Source organism: Pteronotus mesoamericanus, unplaced genomic scaffold (assembly GCF_021234165.1).
Source record: "Pteronotus mesoamericanus isolate MK-2021 breed Mesoamerican mustached bat unplaced genomic scaffold, CSHL_Meso_final contig_411, whole genome shotgun sequence".
Classification (NCBI taxonomy): domain Eukaryota; kingdom Metazoa; phylum Chordata; class Mammalia; order Chiroptera; family Mormoopidae; genus Pteronotus; species Pteronotus mesoamericanus.
In genome coordinates, this window is record NW_026555154.1 from 82568 (window position 1) to 100245 (window position 17678).

A 17678-nucleotide genomic window follows, 5' to 3' on the forward strand; every position below is an offset into this window, starting at 1 on the left:
TGAGTATGACATTGGTTGTAGGTTTTTCATATATGGCCTTTATTATGTTGAGGTTTGCCCCCTTTACTCCCACTTTGCTGAGCGTTTTTATCATAAATGGCTTGTGTACCTTATCAAATGCTTTTTCTACATCTATTGATATGATCAAGTGTTTTTTGTCTTTCTTTTTTTTATGTGATGTATTACAAGAATGGATTTGTGAATATTGAACCATACTTGCATCCATGGGATTAATCGTACTTTATCATGGTGGATGATCTTTTTAATGTGTTGCTGGATGTGGTTGGCCAATATTTTGTTGAGGATTTTAGGGTCTATGTTCATCAGCGATATTGGCCTGTTGTTTTCTTTCTTTGCTATGTCTTTTTCTGGTTTTGGGATTAGGATGATGCTGGCCTCATGAAAATAGTTTGGGAGTCTTCTCTCTTCTTGGATTTTTTCGATATAGTCTGAGAAGGACTGGTTAGCTCTTCCTTAAATGTTTTGTAAAATTCTCCTGTGAATCCATCCAGTTCAAGTCTTTTGGGTGCCAGGAGTTTTTTGATGACTGCTTCAGTTTCACCAGCTGTTATCAGTGTGTTCAGGCTTTTTGGTTCTTTGTTCAGTGTTGTGAGGTTATATTTCTCTAGAAATGTATCCATTTCACCCAGGATTGCAAATAACTTGACATAAAATTGTTCATTGTAATTTCTTATTTGTAATTCTGCGGTATAGCTGTGATTTCTCCTTTTTCATTTCTGATATTATTTATTTGGGTCCTCACCCTTTTATTCTTGATGAGTCTGCTTAAAGGCTTGTCAATTTTGATTATCTTTGCAAAGAACCAGCTCCTAGATTTATTAATCTTTTGAATTGTTCTTTTAGTCTCTATGACATTCAATTCTGCTCTGAAATATTATTTCCTCCCTTCTATTCGTTCTGGGCTTTGTTTATTGTTGTTTTTACAGTTCTTGAAGATGTAAGGTTAGGTCACTTATTTGAAATGTTTCTATCATTTTTAGGTAGGCCTGTATTGATATGAACTCCATATCAGAACTGCCTTTGCTGTGTCCCACAGGTTTTGGACTGTTTTGTGTTCATTTTCATTTGCTTCCGGAAACTTTTTGATTTCTTCTTTGAACTCATTATTGACCCATTCACTGTTTAATAGCATGTTATTCAGTCTCCATGAGTTTAAATGTTTTTGAGGTTTTTCCTTGTGATTGCTTTCTAGTTTCAAGCCCTTGTTGTCCAAGAAAGCACTCGATATGATTTCAGTTTTCTGTTTTGTCATGTTTAATTTGTTTTATTATTTTTTTCAAATACATTTGTCTCTGCCTTCCCCCCACCACTTTATGATTTCAGTTTTCTTGAATTTGTTGAGGCTTGTTTTGTGTCCTATCATGTGGTCTATCCTTGAAAATGTTCAGTGTGCATTTGAAAAGAATGTGTATTTTGTTTCTTTGTGATAAAAGTCACATATATATCAAATACATTTGATCTAATGCATCATTCAATTCCATAATATCCTTGTTGATGTTTTGTTTGGAAGATCTATCAATTTTTAACAGTGGGGTGTTAAAAATCCCCTACTATCAGTGTGTTACTGTCAATATCGTTCTTGAAATCCTCCAAGATTTCCCTTATATATTTGGGTATTCCTATGCTGGGTGCATATAGGTTTACAATGTTTATATCTTCTGGATGGATTATTCCTTTGAGTATAATGAATTATCCTGTTTCTTTTCGTGGCCTTTGTTTTTAAAAGTATTTTGTCTGCTATATTGCTACCTTGTTTGTTTGTTTTTTTCCTGTCCATTTGCTTGGAATATTTTTTTTCCTTCCCTTTCAGTCTGTGTAGGTCCTTTGTCCTGAGGCGGCTCTCTTGTAGACAGCATATTTGCAGGTCATGTTTTCTAATCCATTCAGCTACCCTATGCCTTTTGATTGGAGTATTAATTCATTTACACTTAAAGTTATTATTATAGGTACTTATACATTTTTTTCCTTTGTGTACTTGTGTTACTCTTTCTTAGTCTTTTTCTTCATTTTCTTAAAGCAGTCCCTTTAGCATATCTTGCAATGCTTGTTGATGAAAGTGTATTCTTTTAGCCTTCTTTGTCTGGGAAACTCCTTATTTTGCCTTCCATTTTAATTGAGAGCCTTGTTGTGTAGTGAAGTCTTGGTTGCCAGCCTTTGCTTCTTATGACTTGGAATATATCTTGCCATTCCCTTCTGGCTTGTAATGTTTCTGTTGAGAAGTCAGCTGCTAGGCATATTGGGGCTTCCTTGTATGTTACTATCTGTTTTTCCCTTGCTGCCTTTAGGATTCTCTGTTTGTCTTTGATATTTGCCATTTTAATGATGATGTGTCTTGGAGTGGGCCTCATTGGGTTCCTCTTGAATGGGGCCATTTGTGCTTCCTTGACTTGTGTGACTTTTTCTCTCCTCCAATTAGGCACATTTTCTATCATTACTTTTTCAAACAGATTCTCTATCCTTCATTCTCATCTTCTCCTTCTGGTATATCTATTATATGGATATTATGTTTCTAGTTTCCTTGGATTTCCCTAAACATCTCTTCTCTCTTTTGTGTTTTTCTTTTCTTGCTCTTTCTGGGAGCTTTGTTGTACCTTGTACTCCTCCTTGCTGATTTGATCCTCTGCTTCATCTAGCCTGCTTTTGATTCCTTCTACTGTGTTCTTTAATTCAGAAATTGTATTCTTCATTTCCTCTTGCCTTTTTTTTAATAGTTTCTCTGTTCTTTTTCATGCTGATATAGTTAGTAGGAAGTTCCTCATAGATTCCCAGTGGTTTTGGTCATTTTTTCTGAGCTCACTGAGCTTATTGAGTTTCCTTATAACCATTGTTTTGAACTCAGTATCTGTTAGTTGACTTGTCTCTGTATCGTTTAGCACTCTTTCTGAGGTATCTTCATCTCCCTTCGATTAGAGGGTGTTTCCTTGTCTTCCTATTATGTATGAGACTCTTCTAGTTTGCTTCTGCTTCTTAAATTGATCTATTTTGACCACCTGACTTTGTTGTGTTTATGTCTATGGTAGGAGACCTGTAAGATTCAGTGGTGCAGTCTCCTTGGTCTCCTGAACTTGCTGCTGTTTGGATGCCTTTTATGCCATTTATGTTGGCTATCTGGAAGTAATTGGGTTTTGATCGTTGTTTGGCCATTCATTGTTGGATTTTACCCTGTAGCTGATTGACTGTGGGTCACTCTGCCCACCACATCTTATGTCTTTTTATCCAGGTGCTGCCAGATCAGAACCACAAAGCCCAGGGAACAAACACACATATCTGCAAAAATACTATTCCCTGCAATCCCACTATCAACAGCAAATGAGTCAGTATTAATAATGCTTAAAGAGATTAATATTATACAAAATGAAAGAAAGTATTAGTATAAAATCTAATGACCTAATATGCACAAACTAGATGGACCCAAAATAAACATTAAAAAGTTACATAGTAAAGAAGATATTGCAAATCATGGAGAAGACCACAGTGGATTTCATCTTGGAAGCCTCCAGTATTTATGCTGTTTTTTCTTTCTGGATCTGCCTCTGATGATGTCAGATGTTGCTGCCATCTGACCTTAGGCAGTCTTCTTAAGACTTCCATGAATCTACTATCTATGGCCATCCCCTTCAATTGCTAATCTAGTCACTCTGCACTTAGCAGTCAGGCTTAAGCACCACAGGGCCAAGGCAGAGTCCCTCCTGTGTGTAGGGCTATTGTTTCTTCTCACGCTGCCACTGCTCAGGAAGAGTGGCCAGCTTGAACAGGATGGCTGGTACTGTATCGAGGATGAGTCAGCACCAGGGTCCCGCCAGCTACTCTCTCACTTCTCTCCCCAAAGCCTCAATCTCCTGTCTCTCCTCAAGTGCCTCTAGTCTATTTTGTGCCCCCTTTAACCAGGCTTCTACTATCTGTGGCTGCCACTCTGAACTCAGCAGTCAGGCTTAAGCACTATAGGGCAGGGCAGAGTACCTCCTGATGGTGCAGAGCTATTGCTTCCTCTCACACTGCTGCAGCTCAGGGGAGTGGTCTGCCTGAGCAAGATAGCTCCTTCTGTATGTGGGATGAGTCAGCACTAGAATCCCACTCGCTATTCCCTCAGTTCTCTCCCCAAAGCCTCTTTTCCCAGGATCTTCTCAGGCATCTCTAGCCCACTCTGCCCCTACTTTTACCAGAGCCAAGGGTAAGTGGCTGCAAATAAAAATTTATGTTGGACCTTTACACAGCTCTTTGTATCTCCAGCCATCCATCTCGGGCAGAGAGCAACTCTGCCTCTTTTCACAGCGGGCTGTTATCCGTGTACTTTTTTTGGGCTCTGGCGCTGTAGGCTGGAGATCCCCACTTATGGTTTAGATTCCACTCTTCTCAGGGGCATCTAACTGGGCATTCTCTGGTGCTGGTGCCCATGGAAACCCAGCCACCCTTCTCAAGTCTCCACTGCACTCCTTACTAGCCATGTTATGCTAAAGCTGATTCTTCTCTCTATCCAAGGTTATAAGACTTCTCTCTTGCTATTGTTCAGTTGTTTGTTCTGGGAGATTTCTCCACAATTTAGTTGTAATTCCAGATTTGTCCTGGAAAGAGGTCAGTGTGACTTCCATTCAATTCTCCACCATCTTGCAAATGAATTATGTATTTTCATGTTTTAGTGTGTTCTATTTACTTTTTCTGACTGGGAATCTGTGGAGGGCCAGATGGTTTAACAAGGTTTAATCCTGGGTCTGTGTTCTTAAGCCAGATAGTTGGTTCCCACACTTCTTGTTCTATATCAAATACAAAAGAGCTTCTTTGACCCCTGCTTTGATTTTGATCCACAGTTGAACCTTCTTATTTAACTATATCTTAAACTCCATTTTCTTACCTGTCTCTGATATTTCCATCTTTGTCTTCTTCCCTCATTATTTTCCTCCTTCAGAAAAGTTTCCTTTTGGAAAATTGGCAATGCACTAATCACAGTCTCTTGTGTACCAACCCAGGCTGATCTAGCCTGGCTTCTCAGTCCCCACCCTCAGTTTGGTCCCTATGAACAGTATTCACAATGGTCCTACCATACTCTGTTCAAGGGAATACTTCATTGAGACCATGCACCCTTTAGCCTAGAGATACTTATGTTGATGAAAAACTATGAAGATTCCCATAGTCTCTTTGCCATTGCTTTGACCCACTTACCTGACCCCAAGGGACAAGAGTAGATGTGGTGGTCGCCTTGCTCTCTAATTGACAGAAGACAGGGAAGTCTTCATAATTTTATGCTCATAAATCTTGTTCAAAGTTCATCCTTCCTTGAAATGTTCTATAGAATCCTGCCCAGAGTATTTAGACCTTTAATGGAGAAGGTAGAGGGCCATTGTTCATATGTAGCCCTCTTCAACTGTGTATAGAGGTTCTACATGTTCTCTCCTGGAACACTGCCAGCACTGTCTTTCAGAGAGGCAAGACTCTAAGTCAAATATCAATGCACTACCAAGTCCAGATCACCAGCCCAGGGTTCCCATGGAATTACACTTCCTGTGGGCACAGCTCCAGGATAGTCTCCTGTGACTTTTATGATTAAATATCCTGCACTTAAGATGGTGAGATCTTACTGAATTCACAGATTCATACATTCAGCTTGAAGATAAGTTGGCAATGTTAGCTAGCCATCATGGTCTGGGGGTAAATAGTGACTGAAAACGAATTTTTTGAAATAAACCTCCGTGACAACCAGCTAGTGAGAGAATAAAGTTTTTGCATATTGATCATTGTTTACCATTGAACAGTTTTACAACATTTTATGAGCAATTATTCATTTTTGTCTTTACCAAAACATGTGTATATTAGTAATGTTCAGGACATGGAGCAGTTGTGCACTTGTGTGTATGTTTGTATATGCATGTTTATAATTCTATCCATATTCTGACATTTCATAAAATTTATTTGTATTTGTTTATCACTGCTCTGCTGTTTTACCAACATTTTATGCATTTAAAAAATATTCTTGCTATAATTGTTCATTCAGAGGCAAACTATTTTTAGAATTAATGCTTGTAATTACTGGTTTGAATATCGGTGACTTCTATACCTGGGATAAAGTCTATCTTTATAAAAGTCTTTATAAACCATTACATAAAATGATAAATTAGCAAGAAACAAACTAACCTAGATAGTAGCATGAACCTTGAGGTATAACAACCTGAGTTCACATCACATTTTGTTGTATAATCCTGAGCAAGTTAGGATACCTCTCTGTGCCTCAGTTCCCTTCTCTGCAAAAAAGAGGTTGTACGGATTAAGTGAGCATTGGTATAGGGCTCACAACACTATCCGGAACATAATAAGTCCTCAAAAACACTAGGTATTGTAGTAGCAGTAAGAACACAAGATTTTTTTAAAATGTGAATATAGTAAGTGACCTTCAAAGTTTCTCTGAAATGCTATGCAAAAATTTTGTATGTTTATAAGAAGTACTTGTGGTTGTACTATTTAAAATGGTAACCACTAGCTTCATGTAGCTACTTATATTTAATTAAATGGAATAAATAAATTAATTTAATTAAATGGAATAAATTAATTAAAATGGAATAAATGTAACTACTTATAATTAATTAAAATTGAATAAAATTTCCTCAGTCACACTAGCCACATCTCAAGTGCTTAATAGACAAGGTGGCTATTGAATTGGATGGTGCAAATATAGATTTTCATCATTGCATAATTCCAGTGGCCTTCAAATTCCAAAGAGATATGTGATCCAAAAAATCTAGGAACCCAGTGACCTATAAAAATATATCTCAGCTCTTTATTTCACATTTCAATGTTAAAATAGTATTTAAAAATCCAAAATTTTTTTTCATAAGTAACAGCTATAACAAAAGTTATCTATTCTTTTGTCCCCTTTGGAAGTTGTGTCTTTTAAAGAAGTCTTGTAGAAAGGACACAATTTTAAAAATTGTGAAAATGTAGTTAAATAGGTAAATTAAGTCATTAGCTGAAAATAAATTTTTTAAAGCAAAGTAACCACATGGAATTATTAAAATATTAAAATGTGAAAATCAACTGAGAGTGCACAAAACTGTCAATATGAGAATTAAATTATGAGGGAAATACTTATTTTTAAACCCATCTGCTTTTGGACAATTTACCTGAGAAAAACATTAAATAATCATAAGATCATCAAAGTAGTTATTATTAGCAAATAGCATTAGGAATTTTTAAAGCTAAGACATTGCAAAATAGATAACTGTGAAAATGCATACAAGTTGTAGGTAGATAAAAGCTATCAATTTTTTGGATATTGTCCTGAAGTCTTCATTTTATCTGTTTGTAATAAATTCTTGTGGAACTTGCTACTCAATCCCAGGTCTGGCAAGACCTAGCCTGGAGAAAGGCCAAGCCCAGCCAAGACAGGCCTGCTACCAGGAAGAGAGGAGCTGCCTGTGGCAGGAACACAGGGCCACTCTGTGCGTGGAAATTAAATGGATTAATTAATATTTATGAAATGCTTAGAACTATTTTGAATAAAAGTAACTGCTTAAAAAATATTGAATGCTTGCTTCACCAGCACATATACTAAAATTGGAACAAAAAAATGAAGACCAACAAACTAACATTTCTAACCCATTCCTATCTTTCCATGAAATTAAGATACCATGAAATTATCACCCAAACTAAGAATGTAAGGGAAGGAAGAAGTAGGGTGGGTGGTAAACAGATCAAGTTGTTAAATATTCTCCTGGAAGTGTATGTGTAGACCTTAACAATGAAAGCAGGAGAAGGCTTTCCCATTGAGCTAGGCTTAATTTTCATTCACTTAGAGTTTCCACAGATTAGCACCTAGTAAAGGAGAAAGAAGAGAGTACCATTACAAGTAACATAAAACCTACTCATTCATTCACCATACAGTCATTAAACAAATATGAGAACATAGTATGAGCAAGGCTCGAAATAAAACAAATTTTCTGCTCCCATTAAGTATAGACACTGAACAAATTGTAAATAATAAAATTATAACACTCAATACATTTATAATTAGTACAATATCCATATTTATGAAAACATTTGTACTCATATTAGCATGATACTTATGCTGTTTTTACTTGATAAATTTGTCAATTTTAATTTTAATATTGGTATTTTAATTTTTGACAAGGTACTACATTCTTATGGTTTATAAATTGGAGCTTGTAAAAAAACACACTTTCAAAAATTTCTTTCAGCCTTTCCCTTATCTGTTCCATCTTACCCCTCCCTTTCCTACATAATAATCACTTTTGTTATTATTTTATTCATTTTCTGTAGAATTTTTTATTTCTAAAACCTCTTTGAATAATCCTTCTTAGAGTATGCTTGTCAAGGCATTGTCTAACAAACTCAATATTTTAAGCAACAAGAAACTCAGCATTTTTCACTTTTGAGGCAGCCCTAATAAAGTTCCTTATTACATAAGGGGAAATATTTCTGTAGCTCTAGTATTCCTTCATCTACAAAATATATTAATGTCTTTACCTTGATTGGTTATATAGCATTTTTTCTCAGTGAATGGCTATTTCCATTCCACACTTGCAGGATGTGATGTTAGGCTATTCAAACAAGTTTGTCTGTTACAGAGCTTTTTTGCAACTACCTCTCCTCAAGTTTTTTAAAAGCTGTTCTAACCACTCCATTCCATCCCTAACCCTCAATCTTATGGACATGTTAAATTAAAAATTCAGTTCCAGACATAGTTAATTATAGTACTTAATTAATACAGTACATGTTTATTATTCAACTGACTAAATCGAACCCAGCCCTGTCTTTTCAATGAGGTCCCTATACCATTGCAGTTTGTCTGTATCCTTCGTAGATATCCAGACCTGTCCTGTTTCTCCATTGTTCAGTCACATCAGGTTTAATTAGTTCCCCAGCACTCATGCAGTGCTTTAAGCTTTTGAATTTGTAGCTTCCCAGAAGACAGATCACGAATTAAATTCAGAAGAAAAAATGGAAATTGAGATTATATCTAATGAAATTTCAATATTAAGTGTGTTTTAGTTCCCAACTCCCATTTCCAATGCAGAATAAACCATTCTAGGATCATAAAGTGACTCCCCAAATACCAGTTTTTCTTTTCTCACATTTATTGGATAGGGGGTGTGATTTGTTGCAAAGCCCTGATATCCTTAGGAAAGTTACCACATACGTTAATTATATTTAACCAATATGTTAAACAAGTGGTTAAAAGTTTACTACTTGTCTGCTTAAATTGGTATGGAATATTTACACAATGGAATATTATATAGCTGTGAAAAAGAACAAGGAAGTTCCTGGATGGTGCTGTCCAATAGAACTTTCTGTTACAATGAGAATTTCTATAACCTGTGTTAACCACTACAGTATCCTCTAGCCCTGTGTGGCTACTGAGCACTTAAACCATGTCTAGTGCAACCGAGGAACTGAATTTTATTTTGAAGTATAATTGATGTATAACATTAGATTAGTTTCAGGTGTACAACATAATGACTCAATATTGGTATATATTGTGAAATTATCACCAAATAAGTCTAGTTAATATCTGTCACCCTACATAGTTACAAAATTATTTTTTCTTGTAATTAAGATTTGTTCTCTTAGCAACTTTAAACATGTACTGTATTAATTAAGTACTATAATTAATTATGTCTGGAACTGAATTTTTAATTTAACTAAAATTAAGTTTTAAATCCTTACATGTGGCTAGTCATCACCATATTGGACAGCACAGTTTGACATATTGTTAGGCAAACAAATGAAGGTGCAGAACTGTGCGTATGATGTTTCCATTTATATTTATAAAGGAGAGGGAGAGAACATATGCCTATTGGCTTGAGTATGCATAGATTTCAGGAAGAAGGAGAATTGAGACTGAGGAAAAGGTTTGGAGGAAGACTTTCAATGTATATACCTATTGAATTTTATGTCATGGGAATTATTTCCTATTCAAAATTAAATCAACTTAAAAATATTTACCATTCCCCTTTTAAATGGAATCAGTAACAGAGTGAAATACATTCATTGTTTTCCCTATTTTCTGGGATAGGGTTCCAAATAGGGGTGACTTCTATACTTTCTCAGATCAGGGAGCAATCATGGTTGAAAAGATTAAACACCTTCTTAACCATAACCACTGGGTGCTCAGAGCTATACACATGGTTAAGTCCTTCCTTTCCATGCCTTGACTGGGGACCCTGTCCTGGATGTAGTAATTATCATTCACAGAATGTAAGCAAGAGTAGAAGGAGGAGAAGAGATTGCTAAATCCCATACCTACTAGTCTGAAACTATGTTTTTAGGCAGAAAGAACTTCTATTTAATTTTATAACTTCCTTTTTCCTTCCCCTCTCCCCATTAAGTACCTGTTTACCAATCTTTCTTACCTGATCATATCATTCTATACAAGCGTTCGGTATGCAGTTGGCACTGAACAGAAGGCTGTGGCGGGAAACTTGGAGTCTGCAATTTACAAGAATTAAACTGTCTCACTACAACTTTAATAAGTCCCTAAATGTCCATGGGAGGCACAGCACAACTTAAACCTTGATTATTCTAACATAAATGCACTCACACCTTGCCTTAGCATATTTTTACAGGTTTACTGACTTTCCAGACATTTAAAGTCATGTTGCCTAGTCTGATTTCCGCAAGTGACCCTATGCAGCAGCCTTGTCTGTGACACTGCTCATGCATTTCTAAATCCTGGCCTCTTGTGTTCTGCCTTACCTAAAAGATGGAAGTTGGCTCAAACTGCAGCAAATAATGTGCAAATAAATACTCAGGCTCCCTGGATCCATGGTGGAAACACACTGATCCATGTAGAGTTTGCCCAGCCTGTGTCTGAGGTATTCCACATCACATCCAAAGGTGTCAAATCCAGCCAGAACCTGGGAAAACAAATCTAAAAGACTAATAAATGAATCACCATCTTTGCAGGTATTGACACCTCCAGCTGCATGCAGTTCTGTGAAGGTACCTTCCATTTACAGATAATCCTAAACTGAAACTGCTGTCGGTGTGTCCAGTCATTTTAAGAGATCTGCTTGTTCCACTGGTAAAATGGCCATTGTCTCCTCATGGTTTGTCCCCACACAGGTGTGGTTGTCACTGGTATGTCTAAGAAGAAAGAACTGCAGTGACTGCACATTAAACACAGCAGCATAGACTGTTAGCACAAAGATCCATGAAACCGTCTAGTTGGACCTATTTTGTTTTTGATCAGGTCCCAGTGGTTTAGGTTGAATTCCAAGGTGCATGCCATCCCTCCTCCATCTTCTTTAACTGCTTTCTAGAATCAGACTAAACTGCCATCGATAGCCCATTTTTTAACAGCCAATTTCATAGCTTTGTACTGTATGATAAAAGACAGTTAAAGTGTTTTAAAAACTCAAGCATTTTATCATACTTCCAGCAGAATCAGGATTCTGTGATCTTGTAATCATGGATTTGTGAAGAACTGCCCCTTTACCATGGATGCTTTAAAATGTGATTTTTTTTAAAAAAAATATGAGTATATTAATAGAAGTCATGGCTAGTGGTATAGAGTTGGGGTTGGCAAAAAAAACAGCCCAAGGGCCAAATCTGGCCTGCCTCCTGTTTTTGTAAATAAAGTTTTATTGGAACACAGCCATGCTCATTTATTTACATATTATCTGTGGCTGTTTTCATTTACAACAGCAGAGTTCATTGTGACAGAGACTGTGTGAAAAAAGGTCTAAAATATTAATATTTACTGTCCACTTCTTTTGTAGAAAATGTTTGTTGACCCTGAAAGGATTGTTTTTTCTGTTTCTTACAAGAGTCTACATAGTTCTGAATACAGTAAACAATAACACTGAAGATGATCCAAGCATCCATCCAGGGAAGGAAGGTCCCCAGTTAAATAGAAAGAAAACATTCAATTCTGAAGAATAAGTTCTGAGTTCCTTAATGTATGTAAGTCATACATTAGGGCAGCTGACAGTAGGTAAACACTTCACATCCAGGGCTTAAGAAGCATACAGATTTTATCTGGGAGTATTAGGCTGAGAATAAAAGAATCGGAAACATACAGGCCGTGAGAAACATAAAAAAAATCTGTTTTCAAAGCCTAGCAGAAGTAGACCAAGAGTTTAGTCTATAATTCCATAATTATCTTCCTTAAAAATGGGTAGTACCTATTGCTGTGTACCTGCCACTTCTATCACAGATATGGTTTCTTTTGAAACCTATGGCAGACATATCAGTCTCTCACTACCAGAGGCAGTAAACATAGCAGACAAGAATGTGGGCTCAGAAGCCAGACTCCCTGGGTTTGAACCCAGCTCTGTCATATCCTAGCATTTTACTTTATTCATCTGGATAATCATAGTATCTGACCCATAGGTTGTTGTCAGATTTTAATGAGTTAATATATCTCAAGTGCTTAGAACAGTTTTTGGCACACAACCAGAGCCATATAAATGGTAGCTACTATTGATTTTAACATTTTCTTTTAGAACAGTACTCGGCCTTTGGTAAGAAGTTACTACATGTTAGCTATTTTGAAGAAAGTAGGAGGAATAAGTCTATAATTGCAAGTGTGCTCCGAAATCCTTAAGTAAAGCATGCTCATTCTAGACAGGGAATTTGCTGCCAACCTAAAGCTAAGAGATAACCAATACCTGAGAAGAGTTCTAAGAGACCCCTGGAAGTACTCTATAGCAGGGCTTGAACATCAGAATAATTTAGTTTTGTAATTGCATCCGTTAATATTAAGTGTTCCTCTACTTATACCCTGAGAAAACTGTTGCTGTCAGCAAGGGAATTAAATAGCCCACACAGAAGAACTGATTGTAATTAGTTTTCCTGGGAGACACTAATAGATCTGCGGTTGATGTTGTGATGCACCTCCTAAATCCCACTGCAGGATAAAGAACTTAGCTGCCCACGGGTGCTCGGAATCCTTTTTAAAGACTGCCTTGGTTGAAGAAAGCTGCCTTGCCTAAAGTTAGGCCTCCATCTAGGGACTGCCCCCGTCCCATTACGAATCAGTGTGGGCATGTCAAGACCAGGCCCTCTTTAGCTGGAACTAGCTTTGAGGAGCTATCCAAACTCCAAAGGTCTCTGTGGGTCAGCTGAGGGACTTTTTGGGAAGATTAATTTCTTTGGTCAAATCCCACATCTTTCTCCTTCCTGCACAGATGTTGATCCCAAGAGAGGGTCTTAATAAACTTCTTATACAACTAAGTGCTGTCTTAAGGTCTGCTTCATGGAAATTCCAACCTATGAAAAACATACCAAGCGCCTTCCTGCCTCAGAGATTTTCACTATTAGCACAAAAATAGTTACCAATTGTTCCTTTTGTCTATTGTTTTATTTTCATTTTATGATGACATCACTCATGGGTTGACTGTCTTTTCACTGTTGCCTTTCTTTGGCAAATGCTGCCTACAACAATTATGGTTACTCACTTCATCATCTTCTTGAGGTCACCCCACCCCTCTCTGGGGTTTTGAGACACAATTAGATTGGTGTGCAGGTTTTCACATTTGGATGCCACAGTATCTACTGTTGGGGCTACAAATTCAGTGGTAATAATACACTTTGCTTTTGAAGACTGCAGTCTATCGAGGATGCCCTTCTGAATCAGCTGAGTGGTTCCTGGAATGGAAAGTGTACCTAAGGGAACAAAAAAGAAAAAGGGTTTACAAGGAAGGATTTCTTTCATCCTGTCTGTTAGGGTAGTGTAGATAGCTCACGTACATTCTGTATTTTTCAGAATGGGTTCATCAAATTTCCAGGCAATGTATCTATTTGTCTTCCTTTCATTATTCTGTTTTTGCCTTTCATGGGATCTCAAAGCTCTGACTCTTTTGACCTTAACTGAAAGGATGTTAAAGGCTTGATAATTATCTTCTATTTTAAGACCCTAACATTCAGCCTGAAGAGGGTTTTGACTGAAAAGTATATCATTACCTAGCATTAACTGAGTACTTGAGCGCCAGGTGCATGTTTTGACTCATTTAATCCCCACCAAAAAACCCCAAACACAAAAACTATGAATAACTTGCCCAAGATTACTCCAGTAGAAGGTAGCCACACAGGGACTGAACCTTGCAGCATGACCCCAGAGCTGTACAATGGACCACATCATCCAGTGCCTTCTATTTATTTATTTTTTCCCAGCAACCCCTTTGCTTGCAGGCTGGTGCTCAATCCACTGACCCACACCAGCCCGGGCCCAGTACTTTTTAAAATGTACATGATTAGGCTTTTGGAAGATGGTGGTTAGGTGGGTGGGAGCTGAACCATTTGCTCGTGCACCCAACTGAGACGCATAGCCAATCTTCTGAAGAACAGAGTGAACGGCCAACAGAATCCCAGCTAATATGAAGTTTGGAAGCCAAGGGTTGCAGAGGATGCTTAAAAACAGATGGTAAGGAGATTTTGTAGGCTGATGGGAAAGTCCCCGGGCCTGGTGTTGGAGACTGTGGCTGCCGCAGGAGCATTGGAGGAGAGCAACGTAGTGGCTCTCTCCCCTCCCAGAGCAGGGAAGTTCCAGACCTGTGCCAGAAGAGACCTCGGCAGGTAAAGTTACAGGGGGTATAAAAAGGCAGCAAGTGACACAGCCAGTGGTGTACCCCAGCAGGGGTGGTAGTCACTGGCTGAGACAATGTCAGAGAATTTGGGGAGCCAGGTGACATATGGAGCTGGGAGAAGAGGTGGGCCATGACTGGCCATAACTCTGACTCTGGACCAGTCAGAGAGTTGGACTGCGTGGAAAGCCAGGTGATGGGCTAGGAGCAGCAGCAGCACTTAAGCAGACGTTTTTCAAAAGTGGAACTGAGCCTCTGTGCAGGGACTTCATGTGCACAGCAGCCATGCCAGTGAAGAGGGAGTGTGGGCGCAATTCGCTCCCATTCAGGGTGCCTGACAGATTGATCAAAGTAGGGCATTAGGTGCTTGGAGAGGCAGTCGATCCCAAAGACTTTTTTTCAAGAGGGGGAACTGAGCCACTGTGTGGCTCGCTGTGCCTTTGCTCCCACTCAGGCCAACAAAGAGGGAAGTGTGGTGGGCTTGATTTGCTTCCAATCAGTGCACCTCAAGCACTGATCAAAGAGGTGCAAAACAAGGTGGATTATCGGCACTGGCCTGGCACAAATGCATAGAATGGACAGTGCAGGCCACACAGTGCTCTGAGGGTGTGGGCTGGAAAGTGGGCACCTGAGATTATTGTAGCCCAGACTGAAACCCCATCCTTGCAGAACCACAGGGAAGGAGAAAAATGGAGCCCAGCCACACTCTGCCTCCAGGATCCAGGAAGATCTGCAAAACCTGTTGGGCAGGTTTAAAATCATCAGGAGGCTTTGTTTTTGTTGTTTTGTTTTTTGTTTTTTCAAGAATAAGTCAATAAGACCTGGTGCTATAAGAAAAACAGAGACAGATCCAGAAAGAAGTCAGAAGGCAAGCACCAACAGCTGAGACAAATGTAACTTTGCTCTCCTTCAGAACTGGTATTTTTTTAAAAAAATAACTTCTCATCTTTCTATTTAGTTCTTTTTTGTTTTGTTTGTTTTTATTGTTTGCTTTATTTTATTCTCCCTTTCATATTGGAATTTAATTTTTCTTCTTTCACTTCCTTCACTCGTATTCCAAATAACACACAACTCTTGGTATTTTACTTTTTATTCTTTTTATACAGATTATATAATTATTTATTTTTTGGTTTCTATTTTATAATGTATTTTTAAATTAAATTTATTGGGGTGACATTGGTTAATAAGATTATATACACTTCGGTGTGCAAGTCTATGATACATAATCTGTACATTGCATTTTGTGCCCACCACCCAAATTAAAACCATCTTCCGTCACCATATATTTGAGTTCATTTACACTCTACTACTCCCACCCCTTTTCCTCAGGAAACACCATACTGTTCTCTGTGCCTACGAGTTTTTGTTTGTTTGTTCCTTTAAAAAATTTATTTCTTTTAAAAAAATTTTTTCACATACATTTGTCTCCATTTACCCGTCACTGTAATGGGGCACAGCCAGGGCCCCCCCAAAAGTGTATTTGTAACGGGGTCCAGAGATTGGGGTGTCCAAGAAAATATATTCTCCCCACCCCAGGGCAGGCCACCATGGGGGATGGGAGCCTTGAGCAGGGCCATTGAGAGTCATTTTGCATGTCAATAGCAGGATAGCTTCATTCCTCATATGCAAAGAGGGTTATTTTGCTTATCACCAAAGCTAATCAGGAAAGTTTCAAAGACTTGATACAGAATGTAACTGAGAGAGAGGAGAGACAGGGGCCTGCAGGAGAGACAAAGGGACACAGACTCTGGGGAACAGTGTGAAGACCACGCGGGAAGAAAGAGGGGAGAAAGGACTCTTGCTAGTGGGCCATGAGAAGGTGCCACCTGGTTATGGATTAAGAGCTGGAGATCCTGGCGGCCCGGCGATGGTGCTGAGACCCGCGAGAGGCCTGCCTAGCCAAGCCCCAGACTTCTCTTCTTTTTCTTCTGAAGGACGGTACCCCTGACTGGCCTGACTGGCCTAACTGGGCAAAGCGGGGAAGGCAGGACAGTGTGTGTGCTGGTGGTTGTTTTGAAGGGATTTTGAGGTTTAAGAGGGACATTTAGCCATTAATCAAACCTGTATGACTTTTAAATAAATAGTTCCTTTTCCTTTTCACCAAACTCTGCCTTTCAGAGCCATAATTCCAAGGGCGGCGGGCAAAGGACCCACAACCGAGGGGTCCCGGGGAACGAAGGTGTCGTCGTTTCAGTAATAGCTCTGGGCACCTCCCACCACGGGTCCTTTTGTTTGGTAACATCACCACTTTCCCCTGCTCCACCCACCCACTCTTACCGCACCCCCCATCCTTCCCCACCTTGGCTTAATCCAAGGTCTTCATACCTGTTCCTTCATCTGACCCTCCCCCTTCCCTCCCCCTCCCTGCTACACACCAACATCCTCCCTCCCGTCCCTGTCAGTTTCTTCTTTCTTTCAATGTTGCTGGTCATATTTTCCTTGTCTGCTTGCTTTGCTAATTAGGTTCCAATTATAGGTGAGATCATATAGTATTGGCCTTCCCCCTCTGGCTTATTTCACTTAGCATAATACTATCCAGTTCCATACATGATGTCACAAAGGGTAGTAGCTCTTTCTTTCTTTCTGCTGCGTAGTATTCCATTGTGTAAAGGTACCATATTTTTTTGATCCACTCATTTACTGATGGGCACTGAGGTTGTTTCCAGCACTTGGCTATTGTAAATTGTGCTGCTATGAACATTGGGGTGCATAGGTTGTTTTGAACTGGTGTTTTGGGATTCTTAGTGTATAAACCAAGCGATGGAATCACTAGGTAAAAAGGCAGTTCCATTCTTAGCTTTTTCAGGAAATTTCAAACTGTTTTCCACAGTGGCTGCATCAGTCTTCATTCCCCCAACAGTGTACTAGGGTTCCCTTTTCTCAACAACCTCGTCAGCACCTGTTGTTTGTTGATTTTTTAAAGATGGCCATTCTGACCAGTGTGAAGTGGTATCTCGTGGCTTTAATTTGCATTTATCTGATGGTGATTATGAGCATCCTTTCATATGTCTCTGGGCCCTACTGTGTATGTCCTACTTATTCAATTTTTCCCTTTGTATCTGTGATCCTCTCTCACTCTTTTTCATCATCTTCTTGAAGCAGTCCCTTTAGCTTACCTTGTAGTGC

General features: G+C 38.7%; 1 pseudogene; it reads right to left on the minus strand.

The window, feature by feature from the left end:
* Positions 1-3722: 3722 nt before the first annotated feature.
* On the minus strand, positions 3723-14697 carry LOC129073554 (acyl-coenzyme A synthetase ACSM3, mitochondrial-like; annotated as a pseudogene).
* Between the last annotated feature and the right edge of the window lie 2981 nt (positions 14698-17678).